Below are 18758 nucleotides of genomic sequence, written 5' to 3' on the forward strand. Positions count from 1 at the left end.
CAACATTTACTTGGTATTTTATGGATTTTGTACACTCCTCATTTGTTACCTTACTTATTTCAGGGGAGGGCCGTCATTTATGTCGGAAAAACTTGTAGTCAAACCCATTGACTTTTCATTCAAATCAGCTTCGTCACATGTGTGTTTATTGTAGTGTGTTATGTGTACCGATGTATTGTATATTATAAATTCATATATGCAATGAAATATGATTAAATTAACAAATAATAAAACTGTATATATTGTTGTCTTAACATTTTGTTTTTTATACTTCAGGAAGTTCTAATATTACGTTTTACATGTGTGAACGAAAATCAGATGGAGAGAAATCGCAGCATTTTCCGAAGAACCGGATGCTGGAAACTAGGTTTCTGCTTGAAAAGGCAAGGTTTTAAGTTATTTTATATGACTGATATAACTTTAACTGTTTTAGAATTGCCATAAAAATGTAACTATTAAGGCAGCGTTGCATGCAAGCGGAAATCAGGACGTATATGTAACAATAGACTGACACTGAATAAAGCTTAGACCTGGCATATAGAATGAAAAAACATACTCCGTAGAAACAACATCCCATGAAACATTTGTAAACTGCAACAATGATAACAAAATGTTGGCGCGCAAAGTATTTTAATTATCGAAAACCTAAAAAAATAAGCATCTTATACAATTTTTTTCATGTTTATTATAATAAACAGTACTTTTACAACTGAAAAATACATCTTTGAAATCCGCATAGTAGAAAAATCTCTTTCAGTAAAACCGTCGTGAAAGTTGTCACAAATAGTCGACATTTATCATAACTCAGAATTCTATTACAGTGTTTTCGAAAACTTGTTTTGAGTTGTCCTTTGAGTTTGCTCAAAGTACTGTTTATCAGATATTTGGATGTTTCATGTAGTAAATAAATAACATATCAGGTATTTCAAGTAATATCCGAATGCATGTTTATACTGGAATTTCTATTACTTACAATTGAGAGTACGTTTGGCATAATGAGACCAAGAACATTACTTTGGAGGAACCTGCTAGACAAAAAGCCTCTCTCTCAGTTCTAAAAATATATTTTTTTAAACAATGCTTCATGAAGTTGAAGAATATTAACATTACAAATGGAATTGTTGCAATTATTCTCCCCAGTTGATCTGAATACACTTTATTTTTAAGGAGTCAGGTGGCAATTGCAATACAAATGGCATAATTTTTTCATGTCAGCCAATTTATATATGGTAATATTTCATGGTCGGCATTATTTCTCCCACATTTATTGTACGCACACATTGAATGCCTTTTAAACCTAACCCTAACATTTAGTCAGCGTACTGCACACACAAAATGGCGTACATCCAGAGGCGATTTAATGATGGTGAATATTTCAGCCATCAAACTATGTGATCAATGTATTTACTTAAGGCATTATTATATCATTCTATAGAAACAGTGTCAGAATAATTTGTATATTTGATATATTGATAACGTAACTCATAAGCACATATAGTGCTTGACTCCCTTTTCAGGTTGTCATTGATATAATTATTGTTGAATTGCTGTTAATAATAGAAAAGGTGGCTTTTTTTTGCTGATTTGGGTTCATTATGTGGATGGCTGGGTCCCAGCTTTGCAGATTACGTCATATACAAAAGTTAAAGGGTACCAGATATTGATAGAGCAAGTACTCCTTGTAAAACGTTATGTTTAAATTTGGACCAATCAGAAACAAGTTCTAAAAATAGCACGTCTGCTGGGGTATAAATAGGTAGATTAATGACAGAGAAGGCATTCGGTATCCAGCGGTCGAAGAAGACACATTTCAACTAATAATTTATCCCAGTACCTTGAGAAGGAGACTATTGCAGTTACCCTGTCAGGTTGGATAAATTATTAAAAAGAAGACTGGAAGTTCTTAGACTAAAGAAGAGTAGCAGAATTTCGTTAAGGTTTCGAGCTATAGGGTCAGCGCATAGGAGTTTTACCTTAAAGGTAATTGAATGCTATAGACGATAGCATATATAGGCTGAGCATCGGGAAGCTGAGACAGAGACCCAAAGTTGGGTAATCTACTGAGATAGTAGGAGAGTTCCAGCTTATAGACGGTTCAGCATTATTGGCGAAGTACAGCCAAGGCATCGGGGATATACCTATATGGTAGTTGAATGCTACATGTGGTAGCATATAGGCGCTGAGCATCCAGGAGTCAGGGTAATCGTATAGAGTTTGAGAGGACAGAGGCCGAGCATCTATGCGATAGGACTCGTATGTTGTTGATTCAAAGACATTGTCTGACGGGAACTTCAACAAAAAGACCAGTCAAGTATAAAGTCTCCAGCCTAAAGGAGTTTAAGCTAATTGAAAATTGTTAGTTTGAAGCATTTAGTGATTTGCCTGATCCATGAAATTGGCTAGTTCATAATTAAAATCATTTACGAATCATTGGTACACGAATCATTTAGGCAAGGTAGCCAGAGGAAAATTCTATATCTGAGATATTTAGTCTCACCAGCTTTACGTTTTAACAAAGGACATTCTACATCGTTTGTCAGCTAGTCTAAGACATAGTCACCTTAGCGATGGGACCCAAACCATTGTTCAGGATACTAAAGGCATAGGCACTTCCCTGGGTCATATAACCAGTATACTGACAAACAGAATACACAAAATTTGCAGCTAGCCCTGCAAATTAATGTAAAATGCTCATTGAACAGAAATGCCATAGGCTTAATGCATATAATATTTTCCTTTTCTTTTGATAGAAAGAAAATAGCGATTGTCCAGTTCAAAAAGATGGGGTAATAACAAAACTTCGGTCTTTGGATGGTGACTCAGAAAATGTTTACTGCTTTTATATGCCGGATATCGATGGTAAGTATTCTAGATACATTTGAAATATTGCTTGTACTTCTTTTTTTCGAAATGAGCATGTTTAAGGAGACTCCAGACATTAGACAATGAAAGCCAAAATTAACGCACATTAATGAATATTTGTCTGAAATACAGATGTTTTTACACAATCCCCATCTTCAATGGTTATGAACAGCGCCCACTAGCAAATATGTAGAAAAAGGTTGTTTTCCGCCATAATCAATGCAAACAGCCTAATTTATTTCCCTCACGTGCTAAAATATAGTTTATTTTGACAGACGCCAAATATTTAAGAATTTATTTTGAAACTATAATTAAACATTTATTTCATTAACACGCCCGTTTACAGTGACTATTAAACCAGAATATGTGGGTTAATCTGAATAACTCGTCTTGTATCTTTTTTGTGACAGTAAATGCATTTTTATAATTCTTAAATTTCTTTCTTCATTGTCTGGTCTTTGAATACATGAAATATAAACGCACGTGTTACGTTTGCGTTTTCATAACTTTGTAACTTCGTAACTTTGAAAATCGTCATTGACCAATAAATACGACGTCTTGCGTATATAATAAGTGAAATCGCCTACTGATTAAATGATGTGTCGTTCTTTACAAGAGCAATGAAGCTTTAAATTAATATAAATTATTTTAAAAGTTGTTACGATGTATTAAGAAAGTTAAAATTAAAAAAACAGGCGTATCATTTTGTGAATAGTGCTTGCTCTTTTTTTATCAGCTGCAATGGACATTTTGTCAAGATCTGGCTTGTCAGCAGATATGACATTTTTGTATTTCTTTCATAATTTAAGTGGCGTGTCATTACAAAAAAAAAAAAAAAACGAAATGATTTAACTAGTAAATATAACGATTTATCGGGTAAAAAACAACGAATCTGCACTTTTTGATCGTTAGTTAATTCAAACAATAGACCCGTATTGTCAATCGGCAATTACCTTGTGATGACATGTCTGCCGTATGCGCTTTCAGCATCATTCGTCCATTACAGAAAAATATTTTATAACAATCGGAGAATGCCGAAATCGCATACGAAGAATGCTGAAATCGCATGCTGAGAATGCTGAAATCGCATACGAAGAATGCTGAAATAACATACGGAGAATGCCGAAATCGCATACGAAGAATACCAAAATCGCATACGTAGAATGATGAAATCGCATACGAAGAATGCCAAAATCGCATAAAAAGAATGCTGAAATCGCATACGAAGAATGCCGAAGTCGCATACGGAGAATACGAAAACAAACGGAAATTGCCAGTTGTCATTACGGGACCTTTACCTTTAAACTAGTTTGTTGTTTCAAAAGCAAAAAAAAAAAAAAAAAAAAACAGAGATGTAATGGTAGCCGATGTTCGCATTGTACCAATATCGAAACAGGTTCAGAATTTACCAGTCAAATGACTGGTCAATCATACAGTTTACATCATAACGTAAACTGTAAAAGTAACTGTGTAATTTATTTGATTACTTGCAAAAAATGTGACAAACAGTATGTGGGACAAACTAAGCAACCTGTATCAAAACGCATGAACAGTCACCGATTTGATATTAATAGTTTTACTGACCCTACTTTTTCCTCAATAGTTGCATCACATTTCAATTTACGAGATCATTGCTTAAAGGACTTTTCTTTTATGCCTATTGATGTTGTAAGAAATGACATTGATCGTCTCTGCAAAGAAACAGTGTGGATACATAAACTGAAAACGCTCTATCCAGATGGTTTAAATTCTAAAGTTTTATTTGAAATTAATTGACCAATTAACTAATTGTATTGATCTACATATATAGATATGTAATGCCGAGTATATCGTTGTTTTTTCCTATTTCTGTTTTTTATATACATAAGTATAGGAAATTTTGTATAAACACTATCCGACAATTTACCCGGTATGTTTGTTAAATCCGTTTAAAGGAACGTTATTTTTAATTTATTTAACATTGTAAATAATGTAGATCTAAACTTTGTATACATTTTACCACCTTTTTACGCGACGTTGTTTAACGACGTCACGTCCGTTGTTTTTATTGTTATTCTTCCCTGAGGAAGGCTTAACGCCGAAACGTTGGAAGTTAATAATTATCTATGAACAAACGCTACACGTGTGGTTGTTGATTTTTCTTATTTGTTTCAAAAGCAAAATATGAAGAGAAAACATTTTAAACATGCACAAAAAAGGGAATGTTAATATCCTGAGATTACCGCTTGAAGTGTCAAGTTTTCCTTGAAGAAGGACAAACTTAATTTGCCTACTTGAAGATGAAATTGTTATCGCTCTAGTTTTCAAACATTTTGTCATTGTCATCGACTATTTTCCTATTTACTGAGAGGCCAAATAAAAAGAAAACACCAATTAAGCAAATTTGGTATTGAAACGGATACAAATTGACGGAATACTTCTAGGTTCCCACCTGTAACTATTTTGTTTTGAGTCATAATTTACTGCACACGGGCTTATTGAGCACGACAACGTAAAAGGAAATTATATTGATAATATACTTTGCTAGTCTATCATGTGTTACGAGTAAATAAATGAAAGCGTCTTTACTTACTCAAATTAAAACGTTACTATAATATCTGCAATTATTATATATGAACACATTGTTTCTAAGTCTTAAAAGTTCGGTAGGTAAAGCACAAAACTATGAATTGATTGGTTTCAAGTTTGATCCAAGGACAGGTGTATTTTTTTACCGATATGATGTATCTAAAACCATTCGACTTCAATCTCTGATTTAATGTTTGTATGTTTATCCATTACTAACGAAGAACAAGTAAATACTGCTTTAGGGTAAAGGACTATTGGTTAAGTTTACAAATAACCACCGTAACACATTAAGATATTGGTGAAAAAAATACAGGAAAAAAAAAAACAATCAAGCAAACAAACACACTAAATCTGAGGTTAAATTTGCATTAATTCATTAAAATAAATAATTCTGGAAATGTTTCTTTTTAGGTCGGTAGCTATTGCTTACAAATATGTTTTTAACATAAGATACTCGTCGAATATTCTCTAGAACATAAATATTTCGAAAGAAATTTTTCAACCGGGAAAAGGTGAACATTTACATTTTAACTTGTAATTAGAATTAGACAAAAAATGTGGTATTAGAATACAAACATCATTCGAATGTTTTATGTTTTATGTCTTTTTTATGTGTGTCTGTTTACATTTAGGCAACTTCGTTTGTGTTATTAAACAGGTCATTCTACACATGTATCACTATAAGAATATTTTGGTGTGCTAGATTGAAGATTGTTTGCAAATATTACTTGAATGTAAATATTCTAATTACACGTTTTTAAGTGAATTATTGAAATACTAGTATTTGAGTGAAATATATATGGTATTTTCACAGTGAAAAATATGAAATATATATTTTTTTCATTGTAAAGAAGCTATAAAATGGGTAAATCTAGTCAAAACAATAAACAAAAAGAAGAGTTGTTTGTTTCAATGTAAGATCAAAATATCTTTCACTCATTTTACATTTTCTCACTCAGCTTTGCCACTCGTGAAAGTATTGCTTATGGTGTTCACTCGTGAAATATATTTCAATCTTATATTGAAACAAACAAATATCCCACATATCTTACAAAAATCATCCAGTTAATAGTGCATTATTATGTGTAACTATTTAAGTGTTGGCTAAATATAGTTAGCGTATCACCATCGGTTCTACCCTGCTGAAAGCATTAGCTTCAATGTTCCCAGAGAGGCACCGTGAATTTTCTTCTACCACTGAAGCTATAAAGGATTTGCAGTCGAAAATGTATTTTAACTCTTAAACTGCTAAATTTCTTAAATGGACTGGTCCATTATTAAATATGGGAAATGCTATTTATTATTTGAAGGGAAATTCACTGAATTTTTTCTAACCGAAAAGCAAACAATAAAGACCATCCGTGCAGGCTGACCTTGATCTGCACTGGTCGCAAAGGCATAATCACTTGCTGTTAGCAGGCTAAGGGTTAAAAAGGTAACAAATAAAGATAATGTTTAAATTAAAACTCTAGGTCGCTATGTCACATGTCGGGTGAACGAGTTTTCTTGTCGGTATAAATGTATCAGCATTAGGAAGAGATGCAATGGATATGAAGACTGTTTACGTGGACTCGACGAAATGGACTGTTGTAAGACATGCTTCATTTATAAATGAAATACTAGATACATGTAATAAGTATAAACAAAGTGTAAACAATTGTAATAAACTCAAAGAAGATAATGCAATATAAATTTCTAAATGTATATACTTAGTCATTTATTGCTGTTTCTGCTCACAGACATAAACACTATATTGCAAAGGAAATGCAGATTACATTTTCTATCCATTACAAAACACAAAAGGCAATCTGAAATGTTTCTTCGCTTCAGTGTTTATTACTGCAAAAATTTAATTTGTCTATCGAGTATGCGTTTATACTTCATACAGATTCTTCCCAATGCGGACAGTTTGAATGCGCCAATGGACAGTGTGTTTTGTACGCTAGCACATGTAACGGTGTTGATGACTGTGGTGATTTCTCCGACGAACTTTCTTGCCAAGGTTTGCTTGTTTCGATTTTTACTGTACAGTTTCTTGTGTACTGGATAAACAAAATGATATTCAACATCATTTTGTCAATGAACACGTATTATTAAGCACAATAAGACAACTATGACAGCATTTTCTTCTTTTCTGTAGAAGCTGTATAACATGTAGGTTTTGCGAAACGGAAATGTTTGCAAAGTTGACAAATTGGAATATTCTCGACATTTAACCAAACCATACTCTCACGGAAATTGTAAATGCTCGAAAGTAATAATTTTTACAAAACCGATACAATATTAAAGCAAAAGTATTTATCATTCTTTTGTTACAATGTCCTGAAGTTTGCTTAGACCGTCAAGCACGTCAAAGATATTTGGTTTACGCTCTTGGAAGGATGGACAATAATCTAACAATAGTAAATTCAACAATATGTCTACCTTCTGGGAAAAATATCGGTGTTACATCGGGATATATTAATAAGTAAACGTAGCTGTATCTAATGCGGATTACAGGGTAAAGACATTTCCTGGAAAGTTAAATTACCTTGCACATCAATTGTTACAAAAGAAATTGTTACGCACATTGTTCAATTATGTGAAAATGGGACTTGTTTCAAAAATGGTTATGACAGAAATATGAATTTTTAAGTTTTAAATTTATTGGGATCACATGATCTATATAGACCTATATAAGTAAAAACTTTGAAAATCTTCTTGTCCAAAACAACATGGTTTAGGGCTTCGATATCTAGCATGAAGCATCATATCGTAGTGATTTACCAAAATTGTTCATAATTTCCGTAGAGTGTTAAAAACGATCCCGTACCGGTGTAATTGTTAGTTTTTTCCCCAGTCAGGCTTTTCCCCGGGGAAGAAATTGACTGGTCAGTTCTCCCCCCCCCTCCTAGTCATCCCCACCCCACCCCCCACCCAATTGCAACTGGTTACTCTTGATCTTTCTTATGGGGAGAAAAACTAACTAGTCAATTCTTCCCCACCCCATCGTCAATTTTCCTGGCTAGTCAATTAATTCCCCTGTTAGTAAATTGGAACTGGTTATTCTTGGTTATTCTTAACAAGCCTGTTTTTTTTCCGATAGTCGGTTTTCATTTAAATTTCATATAAAATAAGAAATATGTTTCATATTTTGTGTAAATTAAAGCAATGTTTTTAAATGAACTATTTTTTAATTTCTGTTATTTTTTTTTAATTGATGGTCTTTTCCCTGTTTCAATTTCTTCTAAGGTAAGGAAATTGCTGCTGTTCAGTTCTTTTCACACTTAGCCAGTACTTGACCAGTAAGGTGGGGGAAGAAAATTGACCGGTCAATTTCTTCCCCCCTAGCCAGTACTTGCTCTGTTAGGTAGGGGAAGAAATTGACCGGTCAGTTCTTTCCCCCCTAGCCAGTACTTGACCTGTCGGGTAGGGAGAAGAAATAATTGACTAGCATATACTTGACCTATTAGGTGGGGGAAGAAACTGACCAGTCAGTTCTCTCCCCCCCCCCCAGCATATACTTGACATGTCGGGTGGGGAGAAGTTCTTTCCCCCTAGCCAGTACTTGCTCTGTTAGGTGGGGGAAAAATTGACTGGTCAGTTCTTTCCCCCTAGCCAGTACTTGACCTGTCAGGTGGGGGAAGAAATGGACCAGTCACTTCTTTCCCCCCTAGCATATACTTGACCTGTCAGGTGGGGGAAGAAATTGACCGGTCAGTTCTTTCTCCCCTAGCCAGTACTTGACCTGTCAGGTGGGGGAAGAAATTGACCGGTCAGTTCGTTCTTTCCCCCCTAGCCTATACTTGCTCTATAAGGTGGGGTGAAGAAATTGACCAGTCAGTTCTTTCCCCCCTAGCCAGTACTTGCTCTGTTAGGTGGGGGAAGAAATTGAACGGTCAGTTCTTTCCCCCCTAGCCAGTACTTGACCTGTCGGGTAGGGAGAAGAAATAATTGACTGGTCGGTTTTGATCCCCCCTAGCATATACTTGACCTATTAGGTGGGGGAAGAAACTGACCAGTCAGTTCTTCGCCCCCCCCCCCAGCATATACTTGACATGTCGGGTGGGGAGAAGAAATTGACCGGTCAGTTCTTTCCCCCCCTAGCCAGTACTTGCTCTGTCAGGTGGGGGAAAAAATTGAGTAGTCTTCCCTAGAGTACTTGACTGTCGGTGGAGATGACCGTCTTCTCCCCTAGCCAGTACTTGACCTGTCAGGTGGGGGAAGAAATTGACCGTCATTCTTTTCCACAGTACTCCTGTAGTGGGAGAATGACGTCATTTGTTCTTCCCCTAGCCTGTACTTGCTCTGTTAGGTGGGGTGAAGAAATTGACCAGTCAGTTCTTTCCCCCTAGCCAGTACTTGCTCTGTTAGGTTGTGGGAAGAAATTGACCAGTCAGTCCTTTCCCCCCCTAGCCTGTACTTGCTCTGTTAGGTGGGGGGAAATTGACCGGTCAGTTCTTTCCCCCCTAGCCAGTACTTGACCTGTCGGGTGGGGAGAAGAAATTGACCGGTCAGTTCTTTACCCCCTAGCCAGTACTTGACATGTCAGGTGGAGGGAAGAAATTGATCGGTCAGTTCTTTACCCCCCAGTCAGTACTTGACCTATCAGGAGGGGGAAGAAATTGGCCGGTCAATTCTTTCCCCCCTAACCAGTACTTGACCTGTCAATTTCTTCCCCCACCTGACAGTTCAAGTATATGCTAGGATGGAAAGGACTTACCGGTCAATTTCTCCCCCCACCTGACAGGTCAAGTATATGCTAGGGGGGAAATAACTGACCGGCAAATTTCATCCCCCACCTAAAAGGTCAAGTATATGCTAGGGGGGAAGAACTGACTGGGAAAGAACTGACCGGTCAATTTCTTCTCCCCGCCAGACAGGTCAAGTACTGGCTGGGGAGGAGGGGAAAGAACAGACTGGTCAATGTCTTCCCCCACCTGACGGTTCAAGTACTGGCTTGGGGGGAAAGAACTGACTGGTCAATTTCTTCCTCCACCTGAATGGTAAAGTATATGCAAGGGGGAAAGAACTGACCAGTCAATTTCTTCTCCCACTTAACAGATCAGGAAAAAGGTCAAGTCCGTGCTAGAGCGAAAAGAACAGACCGGTCAATTTCTTCCCCGCACCTGACAGATATTAAATAGTAATGGCAATCAAACAAAGTTAAAAAAATTGATTTGACAATAAAAAAACATTGATTAAAGTTACAAAAAAAGAAACATATAGGTTTATTCAAATGAAAAACGATACCTATTTCATCTGAAATAGAAAATGAATAGACACTTGTATCCCTAATAACAATACCAAAAGAAATCAGTACTTGAAGGGAAAACTTGACCAGAGGGAAAGAACTAGTCAGTTTCCTCCCCTATCAGAAAACTAATTCCTAGGGGGCGGGGAGGGGGAACTGACTCTGTGTGTGTGGTGGGGGGGGGGGGGGCAAGAAACTGACTAGTCAGTTTTTTCCCCGGGGGAGAATGGACTAGTCAGTTTTTTCCCGGGGAAAGAACTGACTGGGGGAAAAACTGGGCTGTTACAGGGGTTACTTAGTTTAAATAAACTCGTATAAAGAAAACCTTTCAAAAATCCTGTCTTAAATCATAAGACTCAGAGCCTAGATGTATGTGGCATAATGTAGTGGTTCTTTACCTAGATTGTTCAAATCATGACCCTGGGGTCAATATATGCCACGCCCGGGATTCCTTGTTTTATATTGTCTTATATAGGAAAAATCTTTAAAAAATCTTCTTGTCCTGAACCATAAGGCCCAGATCTTAGATATTTGGTTTTGTATTGTCTGGTAACTAACAAAGTTTGTTCATATCATGACCTTGGTGTCAAAATTGACAGAGCCCCGGAGCCAACAGATTTTACATTGGCTTATATAGGGAATTTTTTTTTAAAATATTCTTTTATAAAACCATAAATCTCACAGCTTAGATGTTTCTGCTCTGATGGTTCTCTACCAAGATTGTTCAAATCATGACCTTGGGGTCAATATGGTCACGTGTGGTCCCTTGTTTTACATAGACGTACTGGTTTTTGAAGGAATGGCAACCAAATTTGGACCACAAGTATAATGCATGATACAGATTTCAATACTCATGTTGAACAGTTTTAATCATGAGCTACTTACTTTCTCATTTTTCTAGATACAATATACAAATTTGACCCACGTGTATAGCTTTTGATACAAATTTCAATACTGATCTTTAAAATCCTTAACCCCGACCTACTTTCATGTTTTTGAAGCAAGCTACAGCAAAGAGATTTTGACACCTTTATACTTTTTATACAGATTTCAATGCTCATCTTGACATCGTGAATAGTCTAACTCGTGACCCTCCTACCTACTTTCTTGTTTTTGAAGTTACAGCATAGAAATTTGGACCACATGTATATTTCTACAGATTTCAATACTAATCTTGAATAGTCTTTATCTTGACCTGCTGACCTGCTTTCTTGATTTTTAAGTTGCAGCAAAGAAATTTGGATCATGTTTAATTTTTGTTACAGATTTCAATACTCACCTTGAATAGTCTTAATCTTCACCTACTGAGTTATTTTCTTATTTTAAAAGGTAAAACGTATTTGAACCACGTGTGTAACTTTGATACAAATTTCAATATTGATCTTTTATATTCTTAACCCTGGCCTATTGACCAACTTCCTTGTTTTTGAATCTACAGCAAAGAGATTTGGAACACCTGTATAATTTTTCATATAGATATCAGTAGTTAATTTGAATAATCTTTACCATGACCTACTCACCTTCATTTTTGTTTTTTAAGCTTTAGCAAAGAAATTTGAGCCACATGTTAAATTTGTCATATATATTTCAATACTTATTTCGAATAACTTGGTTAGAATTACACCAAACTTGATCAGAAGCATCCTGGCATGGTTCTTTATCGAGCTTGTTCAAATGACTTAGCTTTGTCGCATCTATTTAGTAGACACATTTAACTGTTCACACAAACAACTGACCTCAGGTGAGCGATATAAGGCTATCATTGCTGTCTTTAGTTTAAGTTGTTATAGGTTGCTGACTTAAAAATATTTGCCCATCACCGCAGTAGGCTCTGAAAATTTTGTTGTGGAATTGTTTCATAAGAGGAAGCAATTTAGCTGTTTTTCAGAATGAAAGTGGTTCTACTTAGTCACCCGCATTTACCTTAAACATTATCCGTGTAGGTACTTTGGACATTCTTCATTCACAAAAGTGTTAAAAGGTCACCATAAGACATATTTAAAATGTATAAATTGTCGTAAAGCTAGACAAAAAAGAACAACAATTGGAAGAATATGTGGGCCAAAGTTTATCACAGTTGATTCAGGTACATTAATAAAATGAGGAACAGATATGAAAAATAGTTCTATGTAACCTTTTTTACTTCTTCACGAGTTTGACCATAACCGATGTTGTAGAGAAATGTAAGGTAAATGTATATCAATTTCAAACCACATTTTAATGTATTAGGAGATGACTAGAAAAGTAGGGAAAGACATACAGGCAAGCGAGCGGACATAACACTTTTTGGTTTAAGATTCGGATTAAACAACATAAAATAAATATTACGCTTTTACAAAGACTTATTATAACAAACAATTCAAAGAATTAGCTTAATAAGTGAATGCTCCTTATGTTGCTATCATGTATTTACCGTAATTGACATTAAAAATCCTATGGTTATATATAAACTATCTAAATATAAATCCACTTAGGTATATAAATTCGTTTGTTACACCGAGTCTCAACGTAAGCGTTGACCGGTGGCATAATTACGTGCGAGCAGGGCGCTTTTTGCGGTAGTTTTCACCAGTCAAGGTAATGTTTTCCTTCGCAGTTTGTTCATTATTAAAGCTTTGTTATTGGGAACTGCCCGAGATTGACCTACAATGAACACGCTTTTATGGGGATGTATCGAAATTTTCATATCATTTGTAGTTTTTTCTAACATTCAGGAAATATTCACTGAAAAACACGTATTTGCCTACCGCCCCTTTATTTTCTCGTTGTAAATGGATAAATTAGTGTTAAAATGTCTCGTATTTTCGTCATACAGGTATGATATACTCAATTTAACAGATCGGTCACCGTTGTATGGAGTTTCAAAAATACTTAGTCCGGCAAAACCCGGCCGTCGTCGAAAGTTTTGTCTTACGTCCGAGTCGGTGGTTCACAAAAATAAAAATGCGTAAGTACGAGCAGGTGGAATTAATGAAAAACGAGTTTTCAGGATCCGACAGGGGACAAAAGTCATTTTTATCAATATGTAGACTAACATTTAATGTTTCTTCATTGTGCACAGTCACTTTAAAATATTTAGGTTTCATACTTGATGCCTATTCTATGAATTACAATAGGGGCGCAGTAGCTGTACTATGAATTAATTGTAGGCTTTTATGTATACATTATGGCATTAATACATTGTCACACTATGATACGTCATTTTGGTAACGACGCTAACATCTTAAAGCAATATTATTGATAGAGATATCTGAATTAAATTTATCTATGTGTGAATTTCAGTCATTTGCCATGTATCTAAGTAAAACCATCAAACTGAACGTGGCTGTGTCGTCCATACCGGTCGACATGGAAGGCGTATTCGGCACAAGATGTAAAACATGTACATTTTGAATGCAATTATATCTACCCAAGACTGGGGAGGTGGCAGGAGCCCCATCCACTAGGATGTCAAAATTACAGAATTACAGGTTTTTTTTTAATGTCTGATAGACAGCGAACATTCGTACAAGCATGGACACCGCCCACTGGAATCTGACAGTCCAGGGCCCTTCTAGAAAATTGTTCTGGGTATTTAGAGTAGGCCCTAGATGTTCATATATTAGTGACTGTTGGATTCTAAAGACCGTTTTGATGTAAAATAGAATCTTAGTCGGTGTTTTTGAGCATAGGCATTTATCAGTGTTCAAAGTGTCTTTATCGTTTTTAATTGATACAAAATATTCGATCTATAGATCGATGAATATGCCATATACAGTGTTTGAATAATATTTTAAAAGAAAAATGAAACAGTCATGCCCGCAGAGAGCGTACTTGACTATTGTCAGTGCTTGATATAAATTATCTTGACTGAAAAGTTTAAATCGAAACAAAGTCATTTTGATGATTCATTACGTGGTTTCTCTAAGTCGAAGAAGGACCATAATTCTAAATAGCACTGCATGCTGGTGCTGGACACTCAAATTTTTTTTGTACTTGGTAAATGGACCTTAGTATAAGTATTTATGGTAAATTCAATAACATTCTTAGCCAAAAAATGTGACGTTATCATATTAGTGGCGTTCTTTCTAATGAAATAACATTTAATACATGTATGTAAATCAAACTTTGATAACATTATAAACATTAATATAGGTCCCCCTTTTTCGGACACCTTCAATAAAACATAGTTGAAATCATTTTACAACAATAAAAGAAATTTAAATTGCACAAGGAAATAGTAGTCAGGATGGTCGACAAAGTCTGTAAATAAGACTACGTATGTATATACTTAAACTGCACACACTTCTCAGATGTAGGACTTCAGTGTATTTATTTAATTTTGGGTCGTATTATAGTACTTCATTTACTTTTCTCCTAAACGTTGTATTCTTTTCAATCTTAGACTTGGGGCGTCATATTATTTTAGACATCAGAGATCAGATATCAGATTCAATAAAACTGAGTCTTCAAACTAGCGTTGGTGAGAACGTTACTTGATTCTCTGTAAATCTTCGACTGAAGATACTTAGTTTTTTTGTCATTTATTTCAAAATATCTACATTACACTTCTTATACACAAACATTTCATATAATTCTATCCAAAGGAAATAATTAGACGAGCTCTTATAAAAGATTTGAATAAAATGACTGTGCACAATGAAGAAACATTAAATTTTAGTCTATATATTGATAAAAATGACTTTTGTCCACTATCGGATCATGAAAAGTCGTGAAAATACCATTTTCCTTAATTCCACCTGCTCGTACTTACGCATATTTTTTTTTTGTGAACCACCGACTCGGACGTAAGACAAAACCTTCGCCGACGGCCGTGTTTTGCCGGGCTAAGTATTTTTGAAACTCCATACAACGGTGACCGATCTGTTAAATTGAGTATATCATACCTGTATGACGAAAATACGAGACATTTTAACACTAATATATCCATTTACAACGAGAAAATTAAGGGGCGGTAGTCAAATACGTGTTTTTTAGTGAATATTTCCTGAATATTAGAAAAAACTACAAATGATATGAAAATTTCGATACATCCCCATAAAAGCGTGTTCATTGTAGGTCATCCTCGGCCAATTCCCAATAATAAAGCTTTAGTAATGAAAAAACTGCGAAGGAAAACATTAACTTGACTGGTGAAAACCACTGCAAAAAGCGCCCTGCTCGCACGTAATTATGCCACCGGTCAACGCTTACGTTGAGATTCGGTGTTAACTACTGAGGTATTTGAGCCAATTTATTCTTGTGGTATCAGTACTATACATCATAATGATTAAATTAGAACTTTTAGAATTTGACAATGCAATTTATGTCCTCAATGAATTTTAACTAATAGTGATATAGAGATATACATGTATTTTAAGCAGTTAATGCTATTCCAATTATCTCCGGAATAAAAATATTTATTTTTGATTGACACATTTTAACACCAAGCGTAATCACTGACAGGTTAGAATAATAGACACTTTTTTCATTATCATCACAATATAAATAAAAATGCTTGCAATTTTTGCAATTTAAACATCACTCTATTTCAAACAATCCTTTCGGCAATAAAACTTCTGGATAGGGCCAAATATTCATCCAAGATTTAGGCATTAAAGATAATTTCCTTCGAATAAAATTCAACTTGTAAACAAATTCGGACGTTTTCATGTTTTCCATATTGTTTAATGGGTTTGATGGAAAATCATGCATTTTATTCAGGATGTGGTAATGACGAGTTTAGATGCGCGGAAAGAGGCTGTATTAACAGCAGGCTTATATGCGACGGACAGATAGACTGTCCAGATGGATCTGATGAATGGGACTGCTGTGAGTTATTAAACATCTTAAAAAGGATTGAATATACTAAACGAATACATACCTCACATACAGTCTCGAAGGTGTGGGTGTGGGTGTAATAATATGAATTATATTAGATCCGGCTTATTAGCAATATAGAAAAAATGATCAAATTCGTATATTGGAAAATTTTTGTCCGTAAAACTTAAAAAAGCTATTTTAGTGTTTATATTGAGGCAACAATTTGAAAGGCGAAAATGAAATCTAAATATGTCTTGCATTAGATTTGATTGTGTTTTTGCTTTGGAGAAAATACTGAGATGCTTTAAAACTAATTTTGTGTTTTCTTGAAAGCAAGCATTTGCGATACTGACAAGTTTCAATGTGACAACGGGCGGTGTCTACATAAACTTTATGTTTGTAACGGTTACAACTCATGTGGAGATAATTCTGATGAAACGAATTGTCCAGGTTTGTTTATTTACATTAACTTTGTCAGTGAAAAGAACCAACCTACATCAGATACTGTTTACATCTTAGATATACATGAAAATATTAATGTTGAGATAAGCGACGTTTTCCAATGCACATTGCGTAATGATATGGAATTTTTTCCAGATACAAACAGATAAAGCAACTTTCAGACTCCTTCGTATGTATTGTTTTATCAAATTAGAATTTCTAGAAGCTCTAGTTAAAAGACGGACTTCGAATAGAAACACTGTAAAGCAGTAACAGAACAATTACGACTGATGGAATTTGCTGATCATGCTTAGATGTTGCCACCGCTTTGATTAGACGTAATTTTTTTTCACTTTGACACAGCATGTGAGGAAGAGGAGGTTGGGTGTGAATTGATATTCAGAACTTTACGAACAGAATACGGACTTTTTACTTAACCGTAGTAGACAATAACAACTTTTTATTTCATATATTAAACAAATCTTATACTCGGACGACTTCAACTGGCAAATAGTTATTTCAGTAGATGTATTTCCCATATATATCTAACAAAGGTGCTTTCTTTATTCATGGAAACTGAAACTGATAATTCGCAGGCAAAACTATAATTACTCTATTACTTATAGTACCAATGATATAAAGTATTCCGTAAATCACTGTCCGTCATATCTATTGAAATAGATAGAAAATCTATTATCCAATAATGCCACTGGACAGTCTACTGATGCACTTTGAAATGTAAATGTTTTAAATTATACAACCCCTATATATTAATTAAGTTAAAAATCCCGGTTGTTTTACAGCAAGACTTGTCTGTAAAGAATGAGTGTGTTCGTTACAAGGTCACGTAAGTTTAAAAACAATGTCACTACGTCAAATAATAGGGAAATAAGAGACCATATTTTCTTCCAAATGCTATAAAACACTTTGTGAGAATGATTGTCTCTATCAGTGTAGCATAAGTTAGATAACCTAAGGTCTTAGCCTGGGTCGGCAGGTCAATCTGCAGAAAAAAAACTTATTAACTCTTAAGACGCCCCAATTTTATTTGATCGTCATATATTTTTGGCAGAATGTCCGTCTTTATTATGCTATTTCACACACAAAACTGGGACACCTCAGGTTAAACACTATGTCACCAAGTCAAATTATAGAAAAACCTTATTGAAGCTCTAGATGTCTCTATGAAGTCTAAAGAAGAAAATTGGATTATCAGAGTTAAAGAATAGGCCACTAGAATAAATCACTGTAAAAACTTGTTAATATTTGAGGCAACATTTTCTACTGCAGTTTTCCACTTTTTCTATTCTATGAAATCTAGTCGGAGTTCAAAACTGAGGTACCTGAGGTCACAAAAATTGCCAATATTGGAATCATAGAAAGGCCTATTTTAACACAGGCAACATTATCGTCTTCATCTTTATACAAATTAATCAGAAAGTTTGTACCTAGAAGATCATGTTTGAAACTCTACTATGTAGGTCTGTCACTAGTTTTCCTTGAGTTCACCCTGGGGCTAGTTTCCCTAATATTGATAAATTGAAAACATTGACAATCTTCTACTCTGAATCTTGGTGATCCCTACCAAATTCTCTCAAGTGAGATTTTCTCTATATTGCTTTAACAGTAAAAGTTGCCACAATTTTCTTCATAGAAACTGCTGGCTCATTTTGAAATAATTTTACAGAAAAGTTTCTTAGGTGACCATCTATCAAAACTTTCACTCCCGTTGTGGAACTGTGGCGAGCTATCTATAGCAAACATGTCTCTTTAATTTTCGAATAACATATTAAACCAGAAGTTTCGCTGTATCTATACAATACAAACTTATATTAAAACGAGCAAAAATATC

This window comes from Mercenaria mercenaria, chromosome 5, assembly GCF_021730395.1.
Source record: "Mercenaria mercenaria strain notata chromosome 5, MADL_Memer_1, whole genome shotgun sequence".
Classification (NCBI taxonomy): domain Eukaryota; kingdom Metazoa; phylum Mollusca; class Bivalvia; order Venerida; family Veneridae; genus Mercenaria; species Mercenaria mercenaria.